Genomic DNA, 17,951 nt, shown 5'->3' on the forward strand with positions numbered 1-17,951 from the left:
ACCATTATCACCATTATCACCATCATCATCACCATCATCACCATCATCATCACCATCATCACCATCATCATCATCACCATCATCATCACCATCATCACCATCACCATCATCACCATCATCACCACCATCATCACCATCATCACCATCATCATCACCATCATCACCATCATCATCACCATCATCACCACTATCATCACCATCATCACCACCATCACCACCATCATCACCATCATCATCATCACCACCACCATCACCACCACCACCATCACCACCATCATCATCACCATCATCACCATCATCACCACCATCACCACCATCATCATCACCATCATCACCATCATCATCACCATCATCACGACCACGTGGACATTTCTAGCAGAAGCCAAATAATCGAAAAATTCTAAACGCGTGTTGATTCTAAATGTGGCTGGGCAGGTGGAGGGGGTAGGGGGATAGAGGGGAGGGGGGATAAAGGGGAGGGGGATAGAGGGGAGGGGGGATAGAGGAGACGGGGGATAGAGGGGAGGGGGGATAGAGGTGAGAGGGATAGAGGGGAGGGTTATACGGGGAGGAATTAGGGGGGCGGGGCTATGGGGGGAAGGGGTGGGCATATCGGGGAGGGGAGATTTAGGGGTGGGGGAGGAATATAGGGGGGTGAATTATGGGGGGCTTTGGGGTGGGGGGGATATAGGGGAGGGGGGAAATAGAGGAGGAATTATGGGAGGGGGGCCATCGGAGTGGGGCAGTGGGGAGTGTAAGGGGGAGGGAGGGGAAGGATAAGGGGGGGTCACGATTGGAATATCGTGGAAGGAGGGGGGGTAGGGGAGGGGGTGGTGACAATGGGGGAGGGGAGGGGGTGGTGACAATGGGGGGAGGGGAGGGGTGGTGACAATGGGGGGAGGGGAGGGGTGGTGACAATGAGATAATCTATAAAGGGAGCGCTGATCGCCAGCAATCAATTCCCGCTGATTGACGCCGCGTGGCGCGCGCTCAGGAGGGGTTCACGTGCAGCTAAACCGCGACATTTCAGCCTCTTTGTGCAAAATAAATAAATAGAAGTTAAATATAAACTTCGTTTTTTTACACTGCACGTCGATATTGAAGATATTTCACTCGGACAAGGAAGCGCTGGAAGACGTTGATCTTGTAAGTCTGAGTTTTATTTTAGCGGTGATGAGTCTATGGATAGCAGTGATGAGTCTATGGGTAGTGATGAGTTTGTGCAGTGATGAGTCTATGTGTAGTGATGAGTCTATGGGTAGCAGTGATGAGTCTATGGGTGGCAGTGATGAGTCTATGGATAGTGATGAGTCTATGTGTAGTGATGAGTCTATGGGTGGCAGTGTTGAGTCTATGGGAGGCAGTGATGAGTCTCTGTGTAGTGATGAGTCTCTGTAGTGATGAGTCTCTGTGTAGTGATGAGTCTATGGGTGGCAGTGTTGAGTCTATGGGTGGCAGTGTTGAGTCTATGGGTGGCAGTGATGAGTCTTTGTGTAGTGATGAGTCTCTGTAGTGATGAGTCTCTGTGTAGTGATGAGTCTATGGGTGGCAGTGTTGAGTCTATGGGTGGCAGTGTTGAGTCTATGGGTAGCAGTGATGAGTCTATGGGTGGCAGTGTTGAGTCTATGGGTAGCAGTGTTGAGTCTATGGGTAGCAGTGTTGAGTCTATGGGTAGCAGTGTTGAGTCTATGGGTGGCAGTGTTGAGTCTATGGGTAGCAGTGATGAGTCTATGGGTGGCAGTGTTGAGTCTATGGGTAGCAGTGTTGAGTCTATGGGTAGCAGTGTTGAGTCTATGGGTAGCAGTGTTGAGTCTATGGGTGGCAGTGCTTAGTCTATGGGTGGCAGTGTTGAGTCTATGGGTAGCAGTGTTGAGTCTATGGGTAGCTGTGATGAGTCTATGGGTGGCAGTGTTGAGTCTATGGGTAGCAGTGTTGAGTCTATGGGTAGCAGTGATGAGTCTATGAGTGGCAGTGTTGAGTCTATGGGTAGCAGTGTTGAGTCTATGGGTGGCAGTGTTGAGTCTATGGGTGCCAGTGTTGAGTCTATGGGTAGCAGTGTTGAGTCTATGGGTAGCAGTGTTGAGTCTATGGGTATCAGTGTTGAGTCTATGGGTGGCAGTGCTTAGTCTATGGGTGGCAGTGTTGAGTCTATGGGTAACAGTGTTGAGTCTATGGGTAGCAGTGCTGAGTCTATGGGTAGCGGTGCTGAGTCTATGGGTAGCAGTGTTGAGTCTATGAGTGGCAGTGTTGAGTCTATGGGTAGCAGTTTTCGGAGATGTTAACTCCCTCGCCTGGTATGCAGGAAGTCGTGGGTTCAATCCCGACCCTGACGACGCCTACTGTATATTTGGAGTTTGCGTGTCTCTCTCTTCATCGTCACGGTGGCTAGGAGATGTTAACTCCCTCGCCTGGTATACAGGAGGTCGTGGCTTCCATCCCGACCCTGACGATGCCTGCTGCTGTATATTTTCAGTTTGCGTGTCTCTCTCTTATCATCACGGTGGCTATGAGATGTTAACTTCCTCGCCTGGTATGCAGGAAGTTGTGGGTTCGATCCCAACCCTAATAACACCTGCTGCTGTATATTTGTAGTTTGCGTGTCTCTTTCTCTCTCATCATCATCACGGTGGCTAGGAGATGTTAACTACTTCGCCTGGTATACAGAAGGCCGTGGGTTCGATCCCGACCCTGACGCCTGCTGCTGTATATCTGTAGTTTGCGTGTCTCTCTCTCTCCCCGTGGTCGAGTGGATTTTTCTCCCTTCCCCCTCCACATTTAGAATCGAGCGGCACAGCGTTTCTAGAGTTATTTGGCTGCTGCTATTAAACTCACACACGAAGATTGCGACGACGACGACGGTGACGAGACGGCCACTTCGCGTGAGCTGCCATCATTGGCGACGGGGGCAATTCGCTTCCGAAAAAACAAGAAGCCGCTACCCAGATCAGTGGGGGCCCTTCTTACCTGGCAAACATAATAAAGAAAGTTTTAGCGAGAGGGTAGATCATGGAAGGATTTGGTGTGCCGGGTGGGGAAGTGTCCCCTCCACCCCCTCCCCCCGGAAGGGTGGAGGGGGGTCAGAGACCTTGGACGGACGAGGCTAAAAGTGATCTCTGCTCATATCAATGGCGAGCGATATCTGATCCGACTCCGCCGTAAATATCATCGCCGGAGAGACAAAGGCGGCCCGGGTCGGGCCGGGCCAGGCTGCTTTTCTGCAAGCCCTTAATAGGTGCTCGCTAACAAGCCGGTGTATAGCTGCAGCCCTCAACTTCATAGACTCGTCTTTGCGCGAGCGTTTGGGGACAAAGGCGACCGGTGGTAAATGGCCATTGCGTGCGCGTTACCACGGGCGTGATGGTGAACGCAGAGGCTCGATGGCGCCTTGCGATACGAGGGGGTGGTGCCTATTCTGGTTATCTGAACACAGCTTGGCGACCTCCCGAATGCTCGCCACGGCCTTGTTGTTGTTGTTGTTCTGCCACACTCGCTCGGGGGAGAGGCCTCCATCCAGCAGTGGATTGCACACGGATGTGCAACGCACGCGCTCATTGGTGGCTCCGAGATGCCTGCTGCTGTATATTTGTAGTTTGCGTGTCTCTCTCTCTCATCATCATCATCACGGTAGCTAGGAGATGTTAACTAACTCGCCTGGAATCTAGGAGGGCATGGGCTCGATCCCGACCCTGATTCCTGCTGTATATTTGTAGTTTGCGTGTCTCTCTCTCTCATCATCATCATCACGGTGGCTAGGAAATGTTATTTGCCTCGCCTGGAATGGAGGAGGTTGTGGGTTAGATCCCGACCCCGACGCCTGTTGTATATTTAGAGTTTGCGTGTCTCTCTCTCATCATCATTATCATCATCACGGCGGCTCGTAGATGTTAACGACCTCGCGGGGAATGCAGGAGGTTGTAGTTTCGATCCCGACCCTGATGCCTGCTGTATATTTAGAGTTTGCGTGTCTCTCTCTCTCATCATCATCATCACGGTGGCTAGGAGATGTTAACGACCTCGCCTGGAATGCAGGAGGCATGGGTTCGAGTCCGACCCCGACGCCTGTTGTATATTTAGAGTGTTCGTGTCTCTCTCTCTCTCATCATCATCACGGCGGCTCGTAGATGTTAACAACCTCGCGGGGAATAGAGGAGGTTGTGGGTTCGATCCCGACCCTTGATGCCTGCTGTATATTTGGAGTTTGCGTCTCTATCTCTCATCATCATCACGGCGGCTCAGAGATGTTAACTACCACGCTTGGTATCCAGGAGGTCGTGAGTTCGATCCCGACCCTGATGCCTACTGTTGTATATTTTGAGTTTGCGTGTCTCTCTCTCTGTCATCATCATCATCACGGCGGCTCAGATATGTTAACGACCTCGCCTGGAATGAAGGAGGCATGGGTTCGATCCCGACCCTGATTCCTGCTGTATATTTGGAGTTTGCGTCTCTATCTCTCATCATCATCACGGTGGCTAGGAGATGTTAACTACCTCGCCTGGTATGCAGGAGGTCGTGGGTTCGATCCTGAGCCTGAGGTCTGCTGCTGCTGTATATTTGAAGTTTGTGTCTCCTGCTCCTCCGGTTTCTTTCCCCTCCACATTTAGAATCAACGTCACCACGCGTTTCGGAGCATTTGACTGCTGCTCTAAATGTCCACGCGATGATGATGATGATGATGCTGATGATGATGCTGATGATGATGCTGATGATGATGCTGATGAGGATGCTGATGAGGATGCTGATGAGGATGCTGAGCCGCCAATTCGTTGGAGCTATCATTCGTGATGGCCCGAGTCGCTTCTGAGAAGCACGATTGGCTACGTGCGGTGCGAAAGAAGTTCACCGTACACACATATCTGGTGCAAGTAAAAAAACAATTTAGTTTTAGGTGAATTGTCAATTTCCACGAGCTGAGAGGCTGCCGCTTAGCGGACAGCACGCGGTACTGCGGGCGATGGCACCGTGGCAAGCCGAGACCTCGATCATCACCAGCGCCATCCTCAATCCACTGCTTGATGAAGGCCTCCCCAAGCCTCCATCATCATCGTCATCGTCGTCGTCGTAGCAGCCATGGTCAGTCCACTGCTGGATGAAACCTTCCCCCTCACGGCAGTAGCGATGCACCAGGCCATCTGGCTCCTCCACACACGAGGATCTGATTCTAACATCGCTCCATCTCCTTGTCGCTGGAACGTCCTCCCTCTCTCTCTCTCGGCCGCAAACTCCGTTGTTCGTCTTAACGACTATCATCGATCATCATCGATCATCATCGACCATCATCGATCACCATCGTCTCTTCTGGCCGTGACCTCCACACCCCACTCACTCCTCGCCACGGCTTGGACGATGTCATCACGAACCCCAGCGCGTGCTCCCCAATCCACGCAACCCTCTCCCCTCTCTCCTCTCCGTCTTGCCGTGGAATTCCCAGCGAGTATCTCTCCATCACATTCATCTACACCGCCATCACTATGTTCTGTCCACTGCTGCATGAAGATCAACGTGGTGAAGATGTCAAGAACCCGCGTGGGTTTTGTTATCCCACGCGTTCCTCCTCCTTCTCCTCTCTCTCAGTCTCTCCCGTGAAATTCCCATCATCATCATCCTCATCATCCTCATCATCCTCATCATCCTCATCATCCTCATCATCATCATCATCCTCATCATCATCCTCATCATCATCATCATCCTCATCATCATCCTCATCATCCTCATCATCCTCATCATCATCATCCTCATCATCCTCATCATCATCATCCTCATCATCCTCATCCTCATCATCATCCTCATCATCATCATCCTCATCATCCTCATCATCATCATCCTCATCATCCTCATCATCCTCATCATCATCATCATCCTCATCATCCTCATCATCATCATCCTCATCATCCTCATCATCCTCATCATCATCCTCATCATCATCATCCTCATCATCATCCTCATCATCATCATCCTCATCATCATCCTCATCATCATCATCCTCATCATCATCCTCATCATCATCATCCTCATCATCATCCTCATCATCATCGTATCGATACACTTGAAAGGGGCACCCCCAGCGGCAGCTCTGCCTGTGCAGCACAAGGCGACTCAGGAACTTCGCCTGCAAGTGGCGGGGGGGGGGGGGTGCATCAGTTCGGCCAGTTGGGGTTGGGGGGGGGGCGATGATTGCTCTTGGATATTTTATTTAAAATTTGTTAAATTTGCTTGAAGTCAGTCGTCGAAACAGACGGGGCGCGTGGGAATGTGCGGTCGACGCAGCACCGCCGCAGTGATGACCAGGGCGTCCTAGGAGATCCGAACCACGAACTTCTGTCATCATCATCCTCCTCACGATCCATGGGGCAGAGTCCCGTAGTCGGTGTGTTCACTTTCCTCTCTCACTCTGTCTCTCTGTGTGTGTCTGTCTCTGTGTGTGTGTCTCTCTGTGTGTCTCTCTCTGTCTCTCTGTGTGTCTCTCTCTGTCTCTCTCACTCTGTGTGTGTCTCGCGGTGCCAAGAAGCTCCAGTCGTGGCACATCATAGTGGTGTAGTGTATAGTGTAGTGTGTAGTGTATAGTGTAATGTATTGTATAGTAGTGTAGTGTATAGTAGTGTAGTGTATAGTGTATTGTTTAGTGTAGTGTATAGTGTAGTCGTGTAAAGTGTAGTGTATAGTAGTGTACTGTGTAGTGTATTGTATAGTAGTGTAGTGTGTAGTGTATACTAGTGTAGTGTATAGTAGTGTATAGTGTAGTGTATAGTAGTGAAGGTTCGGTGTGCCGCGGTTGCTATGAGATGTGAACTACCTCGCCTGGTATACAGGAGGTCGTGGGCTCGATCCCGACCCTGATGCCTGCTGCTGTATATTTAGAGTTTGCGTCTCTCTGTCATCATCATCATCACGGTGGCTATGAGATGTTGACTCCCTCGCCTGGTAGTTAACATCTCATCGCCTTCGCGTCCTCCGCCGTTGTCCCCTCCACATTTCGAATCAACTTCAGGCCATTTTCGACTGCCGCCAACAACAATTCCACACGACGACGATGATGATGATGACGACGATGATGCTGATGATCCACTTCCCTTGATGCAATAATTTGTAATTGGCCAGGGTCCTTTTTGATTAAAAAAAACTCCACAGTTCAGCTTCGTGGTGGAAACTAAACCTCGTTAAAATAAACATTATCTATGTCATCATCTGACCGATGCGGTCTGATTGCTGAGATTGTTGGTTTTTGATGGCATCACCCCTCCCTCCCTCCCTGCCTCCCTCCCTCCACCCCCATTAGCGCCCCCCCCCCGCAGCGCGTGTATAGTTTGCGATGTCCTGTTGATGGATTGTGGCGTGGCTGGGCAGGGCTTTATAAGGCGGTGCGGAGCGACACTCCGCGGGCATCTTCCATCGCAGCTGGCTCAGCCGCGGACTATTTAAAGATGATTCGAGCGATACAGACGGCAGGGGGTGAGACGGGGGGAGGTGGTGGGGGGAGGGGGGTAATAGTGTCGGCCGAGGGGAGACGCCCTGCACTCGCACACAATTAGGTCGACTCAGCCTCAAATGAGCACCTGGAGTGGTGTGTCGTATACATCGCCACGGGGGAGACAAAGGCGGCCGGGCGTGGTGCTGGCCACGCACCCCCACGCATGCTGTGCCGGCCTTCAAAGGTGCTCGCTAACAGCACTTGCCCCAACAGTCTGTCCAGGCTATACGGGGGATCTTTGTCTGTACCTTCATAGGTGCTGCTACTCGCTAACAGCACTTGCCCCAACAGTCTGTCCAGGCTATACGGGGGATCTTTGTCTGTACCTTCATAGGTGCTGCTACTCGCAAACAGCACTTGCCCCAAAAGTTTGTGAAGGCTACACGGGGGATCTTTGTCTGTACCTTCATAGGTGCTGCTACTCGCTAACAGCCCTTGCCCCAACAGTCTGTCCAGGCTATACGGGGGATCTTTGTCTGTACCTTCATAGGTGCTGCTACTCGCTAGCAGCACTTGCCCCAACAGTCTGTGAAGGCTATACGGGGGATCTTTGTCTGTACCTTCATAGGTGCTGCTACTCGCAAACAGCACTTGCCCCAACAGTCTGTCCAGGCTATACGGGGGATCTTTGTCTGTACCTTCATAGGTGCTGCTACTCGCTAACAGCACTTGCCACAACAGTCTGCCCAGGCTATACGGGGGATCTTTGTCTGACCTTCATAGGTGCTGCTACTCGCTAGCAGCACTTGCCCCAACAGTCTGTGAAGGCTACATGGGGCGTGGGATGATCTTTGTCTTTGGTGAGCGGTGGCGCAGTGGTTAGCGCGCCGAGACAAAGCATCGGTCCGCACAACGCTCTCTACACGACGTCCCCTCCCTCACATTCAGTTGATCCACTGCTGGATGAGAGCGTCTCCCCGCGCAAGTGGTGGTGGTGTATTTTGACCACAATAGCGAGTTGGCGAAGTTCAAGAAACCCATAGAGATACATAGAGACTCATAGAGATACATAGAGACCCATAGAGATACATAGAGACTCATAGAGATACAGAGACCCATAGAGATACATAGAGACTCATAGAGATACATAGAGACCCATAGAGATACATAGAGACTCATAGAGACTCATAGAGATACATAGAGACTCATAGAGATACATAGAGATACATCGATACTCATAGAGATACATAGACTCATAGAGATACATAGAGACTCATAGAGATACATAGAGATACATAGAGACCCATGGAGATACATAGAGACTCATGGAGACAAACAGAGACCCATAGAGATACATAGAGACTCATAGAGATACATAGAGACTCATAGAGATACATAGAGACTCATAGAGATACATAGAGATACATCGATACTCATAGAGATACATAGACTCATAGAGATACATAGAGACTCATAGAGATACATAGAGATACATAGAGACCCATGGAGATACATAGAGACTCATGGAGACAAACAGAGACCCATAGAGATACATAGAGACTCATAAAGATACATAGAGACTCATGGAGATACATAGAGACTCATAGAGATACATAGAGACTCATAGAGATACATAGAGACTCATAAAGATACATAGAGACTCATAGAGATACATAGAGACTCATAGAGATACATTGAGACCCAAAGCCAAACATAGAGGCTCATTGAGATAGATAGAAACTCATAGAGATACATAGAGACGCATAGAGATTCATATATATACATGGAGACTCATATAGATAAACAGAGACGCATAGAGATACATAGAGACCCATAGAGATGCATAGAGACCCGTAGAGATACATAGAGACTCATAGAGATACATAGAGACTCATAGAGATGCATAGAGACCAATAGAGATACATAGTGACTCCTAGTGATACATAGATACCCATAGAGATATATAGACTCAATGAGTTTAACACGTAGGCTTTCGCGCCCAATATCATCCACAATATAGGTTTTATTTGGGGTTAGATCACGTAAATATATGAATGTGTCGTTAAACCCGCCACCACCCGACCCAGCCAGCTAGTAAGGGGTTTGTCACGTAAACAGAACGTGGCCAATTCGTCACTAGTACAGCACTAGTGTGTAGTGTAGTGTATAGTGTAGTGTATAGTGTAGTGTATAGTGTAGTGCATAGTGTAGTGTATAGTATAGTGTAAAGTAGTGTAGTGTATAGTGTAGTATAGTAGTACAGCACTAACCGGTGTGTTGGAGAGCAGATCCACAACATTAACAATCTGAGTTCGACGTTTCGCCAGTAATTACAACCAGCTTCATCAGGCGACAGCCAGATTCGTGGAGAAATCCTCCTGTTTCGTTCCTTGAATCGAGGGGTAGATGTGATGACGTCACTTGTGCGAAGTGGGGGCCGAGGATTAATGAATGTGGATACATTGCAGTGGGTATCCATTGCCGGTTGGGTTACTCACGTGGTAACCAGTGTACATTGATGCATGCAAATTGCACTCGTACCTCCTCATCGCTTGCGTGCAATAAAATAGCAGGACCTGTTCATTGTCTGCGTACAGGCGATCCCCAATGATGTATGGTGACCTGTGCAGGCATGCAGTTAAACAATGTATCACTGAGACTCATGGGGATTCATAGAGACCCATAGAGATGCATAGGGACGCACAGAGATACATATATATACATAGATGCTCATATAGATGCATAGAGATACATCGAAACCCATGAAGATAGATAGACTCATAGAGATACACAAATACCCATAGAGATGCATAGAGACGCACAGAGATACAGAGACCCATAGAGATGCATAGAGACCCACAGAGATACATTAAAGACACAGCTACAGCAGTGTAATTGTGACCATGCGACCCACTCTGTGGGCCGTATCGTAAACGGTCCACAGTTTGGGCTGCACTGCGATCTTTCAACACGCGAGGAGGAACAGCGACACGACACGAAGTCTCTGTCTCTCTACTGAAACCCTCTCGTCATGGCCAGCGACTGAACGTCCGGGCGTATCGGTGCCATTGCACACGCGAGGGTGTTCGAAGCCGTGTGCGTTGCGACGTGTTGGGGAGCTAAATTCTCGGATGGACGTTCACATGCGGCCCGGGGTATTTTGCACCGATACGCATTTGCGTCGGGCACCGTTTAGAACGCCGCTACTATAATTGGGGTTGGGTTTTTTTTTCTTCCTGAGAGCACCGATCAGCCAGACGCGCTGACGTCTGCGAATCGAAAATAGATGACGTACTGCTAGCCAAGGATAGAGAGGACGTCTGATGATTGAGAATCGATGACGTTCTGCTAGCCAAGGATAGAGAGGACGTCTGATGATTGAGAATCGATGACGTTCTGCTAGCCAAGGATAGAGAGGACGTCTGATGATTGAGAATAGATGATGTTCTGCTAGCCAAGGATAGGGAGGACGTCTGATGATTGAGAATCGATGACGTTCTGCTAGCCAAGGATAGAGAGGACGTCTAATGATTGAGAATCGATGACGTTCTGCTAGCAAAGGATAGAGAGGACGTCTAATGATTGAGAATCGATGACGTTCTGCTAGCCAAGGATAGAGAGGACGTCTGATGATTGAGAATCGATGATGTTCTGCTAGCCAAGGATAGAGAGGACGTCTAATGATTGAGAATCGATGACGTTCTGCTAGCCAAGGATAGAGAGGACGTCTGATGATTGAGAATCGATGACGTTCTGCTAGCCAATGATATAGAGGACATCTGAGGATTGAGAATCGATGACGTACTGGTAGCCAATGATATAGAGGACATCTGAGGATTGAGAATCGATGACGTACTGGTAGCCAAGGATAGAGAGGACGTCTGATGATTGAATATAGATGACGTTCTGCTAGCCAAGGATAGAGAGGACGTCCGATTATCGAGAATCGATGACGTACCGGTAGCCAAGGGAGAAAGAGAACGTCTGATGATCGAGAATCTACCTACTTGTGGCCAAGGGTCAGATACGGAGAGGGAGCAACGTGTGGATTAACGAAACGTACGCGCGTGTTAATGACATCTTCACCATGTTGATCTTCATCCAGCAGTAGATAGGCCATGGCTGATGTTGTTGATAATTAACCCAGCTCGGATTTGAGCCTTAAACTTGCGAGACGGGAGTTCGCATCGCAGTCCTGTCGTCTGTCTCTCTCAGCAAGGGAGCGTGGGGGTTCTAAATGGTCACGTCACTTAACCAGCAATTCTGAAATTCCGGGTTCAAGCCCTGGGTCTGGGTGTCTCTCTCTCTGTCTCTCAGGGGGTTCTTAATGACCACGTCACTTAACCAGCAATTCTGAAAGCTGGGTTCAAGCCCTGGGTCTGGGTGTCTCTCTCTGTCTCTCGGGGGGTTCTTAATGGCCACGTCAATTAACCAACAATTCTGAAATTCCGGGTTCAAGCCCTGGGTCGTGGATGTTTCCCTCTCTCTCAGGGGATGCATAATGACTACGTCACAACCAGCAATTCTGAATGCTGGGTTCAAGCCCTGGGTCTGCGTGTCTCTCTCTCTCTCTCCATCAGGGTGGGTTCACAATGGCCATGCTAACGTCACACTGCTGCAGCCCTCGACTCGTTGCGGGCATTCCGTTTGTGTGTGGTGAGATTTTGATGCCTCGTGTACGCCAACCCCAGCGGCATGCTCTGGGTCTTGCCAGATCTCGAAGGCTTAAGGAGGCTGTGAGCCTGGGCAGTTGCCTGGATGGAGGCCCAACGCTATGCACAACAACAAGGGTGCAGCAGCTGCTTGCATGGCTACACGGGAGCAGTGCAGGGAAACGCATCGCCTTCAGGAACTGCTTTTTGTGTTTAGGTGTCCTTCTTGTCGGTTGGCTACGTACGGTGCGAAAGAAGTTCAACACATACATCCGTAAGCCCGAGTGCTCAATGAGACTGTTGGGGCGAGAGCTGTTGGCGTGTAGTCACACCCGGGTATACGTCGGGGATGCGTTCCTGAAAGGTGCCGTGACGAATGTCGAAACGACGCCAATCGAAGAGCGGTGTACAGGGTAGTGGTAATAGGTGGTGGTGGTGGTGGTAATAGGTGGTGGTGGCGGTGGTGGTAGTGGGTGGTGGTGGTGATGGTAGTGGGTGGTAATAGGTGGTGGTGGTGGTAGTGGGTGGTGGTGGTGGTGGTAGTAGGTGGTGGTAGTAGTAGGTGGTGGTGGTGGTGGTGGTAGTGGGTGGTGGTGGTAGTGGGTGGTGGTGGTGGTAGTAGGTGGTGGTGGTGGTGGTGGTAGTGGGTGGTGGTGGTAGTGGGTGGTAGTGGGTGGTAGTGGTAGTGGGTGGTGGTGGTGGTAGTGGGTGGTGGTGGTAGTGGGTGGTGGTAGTGGGTGGTAGTGGGTGGTAGTGGTAGTGGGTGGTGGTGGTAGTGGGTGGTGGTGGTGGTAGTGGGTGGTGGTGGTGGTAGTGGTAGTGGGTGGTAGTGGGTGGTAGTGGTAGTGGGTGGTGTTGGTGGTGGTGGTGGGTGGTGGTGGTGGGTGGTGATAGTGGGTGGCAGTGGTGGGTGGTGGTGGTGATGGTGGTAGTGGGTGGTGGTAGTGGGTGGTGGTGGTGGTGGTGGGTGGTGGTGGTGGTGGTAGTGGGTGGTGGTGGTGGTGGTGGGTGGTGGTGGTGGGTGGTGGTGGTGGTAGTGGGTGGTGGTGGTAGTGGGTGGTCGTGGTGATGGTGGTAGTGGGTGGTGGTGGTGGTGGTAGTGGGTGGTGGTGGTGGTAGTGGGTGGTGGTGGTAGTGGGTGGTCGTGGTGGTGGTGGTGGTGGGTGGTGGTGGTGGTGGTGGTGGGTGGTGGTGGTAGTGGGTGGTCGTGGTGGTGGTGGTGGTGGGTGGTGGTGGTGGTAGTGGGTGGTGGTGGTAGTGGGTGGTCGTGGTGGTGGTGGTGGTGGGTGGTGGTGGTGGTAGTGGGTGGTGGTGGTAGTGGGTGGTCGTGGTGGTGGTGGTGGTGGGTGGTGGTGGTGGTGGTAGTGGGTGGCGGTGGTGGGTGGTGGTGGTGGTAGTGGGTGGTCGTGGTGATGGTGGTAGTGGGTGGTGGTAGTGGGTGGTGTTGGTGGTGGTAGTTGTTGGTGGTGGTTGTGGGTGGTGTTGGTGGTGGTAGTGGGTGGTGGTGGTGGTAGTGGGTGGTGTTGGTGGTGGTAGTGGGTGGTGGTGGTGGTGGGTGGTGGTAGTGGGTGGTGTTGGTGGTGGTAGTGGGTGGTGGTGGTGGTAGTAGTGGGTGGTGGTAGTGGGTGGTGGTGGTAGTTGTTGGTGGTGGTGGTGGTGGTAGTGGGTGGTGGTGGTAGTGGGTGGTGGTGGTAGTGGGTGGTGGTGGTAGTTGTTGTTGGTGGTGGTGGTAGTAGTGGGTGGTGGTGGTAGTGGGTGGTGGTGGTAGTGGGTGGTGGTGGTGGGTGGTGGTAGTTGTTGGTGGTGGTGGTGGTGGTGGTAGTGGGTGGTGGTGGTGGGTGGTGGTAGTTGTTGGTGGTGGTGGTGGTAGTGGGTGGTGTTGGAGGCGACGGCTGAGAGGCGACGGGTAACGAGACAGGACGGCTGAGATGCTGTCACAGCGACGTGAGTGTGGGGGGTTGAGGCGACCCCATTTGGGTCGTGGTGCTGCACTCCGCTCCCACCTCGACGCTTACCGCCTGCGCCAACGTGCGCTGACCAGAGTGGTGAAGTATGGTCAAGTGCCGCCACCCCCAGCTTCCGTTCCACCGCCACCACCACTGTGATCCTCATGGCGTGGGGAGGCCCTCATCCAGCAGTGGATTGGCACAGAGGTTGTACATCTACATCGTCTGATGTAACCTTTTCAAACTCGTCCATGTCTGACCTATGACCTCCAAAGTGCTCACCCGGTGTCTCTGACACGGCCATTGCGAACCCCCTGAGAACGAGAGACACCCAGACCCGGGGCTTGAGCCCACGATCTCAACCAGTACTGCCTCAGATTCTCTGACACGGCCGTTATGACCCTCCTAAGAGAGAGACACCCAGTGCCAGGGTTTTTCGTCAATGTCAGTTCTCTGTTTCTGACACGGCCATTATGAGCCCCCTCCCTCCCCCTTGCCCAGCCACACCGCACGTACAGACACAAAAGACAAAGATCCCCTGTGTAGCCTTAACAGACTGTTAAGGCAAGTGCAATGGACTGGCACATGCAATTGACAAAGATCCCCCGTGTAGCTTTAACAGACTGTTGGGGCAAGTGCTGCTGGCGAGTAGCATCACTTGCGAAGATCGGCACAGCACACTACGAGGGGGGTGGGTGGCCAGCACCATGCCTGGCCGTCTTTGTCTCTCCAATGGCGATGATTTAACGCACCGCCCCAGGTACTCATTTGAGGCTGAGTCGACCTAGGGGAGGCCCAGGACCGGTTCAGATAATCGTCACCGGTGTTGGCCGTTGGAGCGGGAATCGAACTCGGGTCGCCGAGTTCAGTAGCACAGCGCGCTTATCGCAACACCACCGGTCCAAAGATAAAGATCCCCCGTGTAGCTTTTCACAGACTATCGGGGCAAGTGCAATCGACTCGCACATGCAATGTTAGGGCAAGTGCTGTTCGCGAGCACCTATGAAGGCTTGCACGGTAAATGAGCGGGTGGGTGGCCAACACCACGCCCGGCCGCCTTTGTCTCCCGTAGTAGCGATGTTTTTAAACACTGCACCGGGAACTCATTTGAGAGCGAGTCGACCTATGCGTCGCCACACACACACACCACACACACCACACACACACCACACAGACACCACACACACCACACACACACCACACACCACACACACCACACACACACACCACACACACCACACACACCACACACACACCACACACCACACACACCACACACACCACACACCACACACACCATACACACCATACACACCACACACCCCACACACACACCACACACACACCACACACACGCACACCACACACACACCACACACACACCACACACACCACACACATACACACACCACACACACACACCACACACACACCACACACACACCACACACACCACACACACCACACACACACACCACACACACACCACACACACACACCACACACACACCACACACACACCACACACACCACACACATACACACACCACACACACACACCACACACACACCACACACACACCACACACACCACACACACCACACACACACACCACACACACACCACACACACACACCACACACACACCACACACACACACCACACACACACCACACACACACACCACACACACACCACACACACCACACACACACCACACCACACACACACCACACACACACACCACACACACACACACCACACACACACACCACACACCCCACAAACCACACACACCACAAACCACACACCACACACACCACACACACCACACACACCACACAGACACCACACGCACACCACACACACCACACACACACACCACACACACCACACACACCACACACACACCACACACACACCACACACACACCACACACACACACACCACACACACCACACACACACCACACACACCACACACACACACCACACACACCACACACACACACCACACACACACACCACACACACACCACACACCCCACAAACCACACACACCACACACCACACACACCACACAACACACACACCACACACACCCCACGCACACACCACACACACACACCACACACACACACCACACACACGCGCGGCTCCTCGGCTTGACACCCAAGTGACCCGTGCTGGGTTTGGACGCGCCGTGGCGGGGGGGGGGCGGCTGGGATCGGGTTCCCGAGTTAATAAATAGGGAGAAGTCTCTTCGGCAGCGAAAGACAAGATTGTTGGAATCTGCTAATCGGATTTTCTCTGCTCTCCCCCCCACCCACCACCACCACCACCCCTGCACCACCCTCCACAAACCACCACGGCCACCACCCCCCCGTGTATTTTTATCCCGAGGGAGGAGAGGCAGTCGTGTGTCCAGGCGCAGTCGGAAGCTGACCGCCAGCCGTGTCAGAAGCCCCCGCAGCAGCCACCATGCCCGAGGCGACCGCCACCGCAGGTGAGGAGGGATTCCTGAATCCATCTGTGCGTGCGTGCGTGTGTCTCTCTCAAATGCACGTGACCCCAACACAGCATTTGCGAGGCTAGACGGGGGATCTTTGTCTTTCATTGTATTTAGACCCCTAGGGTGTGTAGTCGATTGCACTTTCCCCAACAGCCTGTGCTAGGCTATACGGGGGATCTTTGTCTTTAATGCACTGCCCCAACAACCTGTGTAGGCTATACGGGGGATGTTTGTATTTGTGTGAAACTTCACGAGGTTCTCAAAGTGCACCTAGCCTGGCACAAGCGCTGCGTTGACGTCACCGTTACATGCACGGGCTGATTGTATGTGTGCATAAATGTGCGTGTTTGCATAGGTGTGCGTGTGTGTGTGTGCATAGACGTGTGTGCAAAGGTGTTGATGCACGCACACATATTAGCGCTGGGAAGACAAAGGCGGCCGGGCGTGGAGCTGGCCACCCGCCCCCTCCGTGTGCCGTGCCGGCCTTCATAGGCGCTGCGACTTGCTAACAGCACTTGCCCCAGCAGTCTGTTGAGGCTACACGGATTCCCATTGTACGTGTGTGTGTGTGTGTTACACACAGCTGACCGCTGTAGCTTTGTCATCATCATCGTGAGCCATGGTTAATCCACTGCTGGATGAAAGCCTCCCCAAGATGTACCTTAATACGTGTGTGTGTGCACATGAACAGCACGTAGACGTGGAAAGTTGGGCCACCTTTGACCCAACGGTTCCAACCACACGCCTCAACGTCGGCCCTACGTTGGGCGTGCTAACAGGGCATCTCAGAATCACCAATACTTATTGATACCTGAGGAATCCGATGAGATGTGAACCTCCTTTTCGTAAAGTGATAGCTGTAGCAGCAACTGCCCCCAACAGTTTTTTTAAAGGCTGTGGAGGAGGCAGATCTTTGTCTTTAAGAAGAAAGGGGTCTCCGATGTTTCGGCTAATCGTAAAATTCATCATTTGGGACGGATCGAATTTAAGTTGTTGCGGTTGCGATATTTGGAAATATTACCGGGGAAAAAGCGAAATCGCATCACGTGACGTCACCGTATATGACGTCATAAATAGGTGATGTCACAAGATGTGACGCACACGGCAATGACGTAACACACACGACACCACCCCGCTCACTTCCGGCCGACAGCTGCGCCACGTGGCGTTGTCTGTGACGTCACTTTAGTGAGCACGAGGACCTCATTTGCAATCGAGACGAAACGATAGAAACGAAAGCTTCGCTATTCTTTTAGATGATACCAGGTAAGGGCCCCATTGAGATATGTGGTAGCTGTTAGTTCAGAAGCTACCTGGCCATCACAAATGATAGCTTGACAAAGTGGTGGCTTTTCATCGCGTGGACATTTATAGCGTGCTGTTGATTTTAAATGTGGAGGGAAAAACCGGAGGACCCGGAGAAAAGTCCACA

At 51.9% G+C, this 17,951-nt stretch overlaps 1 long non-coding RNA gene across 1 annotated transcript in view; it reads left to right on the plus strand.

The window, feature by feature from the left end:
* The first annotated feature begins 973 nt into the window (after window positions 1-973).
* LOC144951978 (uncharacterized) overlaps window positions 974-17,951 on the plus strand; it is a 32,452-nt gene continuing 15,474 nt past the window's right edge. The window contains exons 1-2 of the long non-coding RNA XR_013640558.1: window positions 974-1,146; window positions 16,411-16,513. This is a non-coding gene — a long non-coding RNA (uncharacterized LOC144951978). The remainder of the gene's footprint in view (window positions 1,147-16,410; window positions 16,514-17,951) is intronic.

Source organism: Lampetra fluviatilis, chromosome 64 (genome assembly GCF_964198595.1).
Source record: "Lampetra fluviatilis chromosome 64, kcLamFluv1.1, whole genome shotgun sequence".
Lineage (NCBI taxonomy): Eukaryota > Metazoa > Chordata > Hyperoartia > Petromyzontiformes > Petromyzontidae > Lampetra > Lampetra fluviatilis.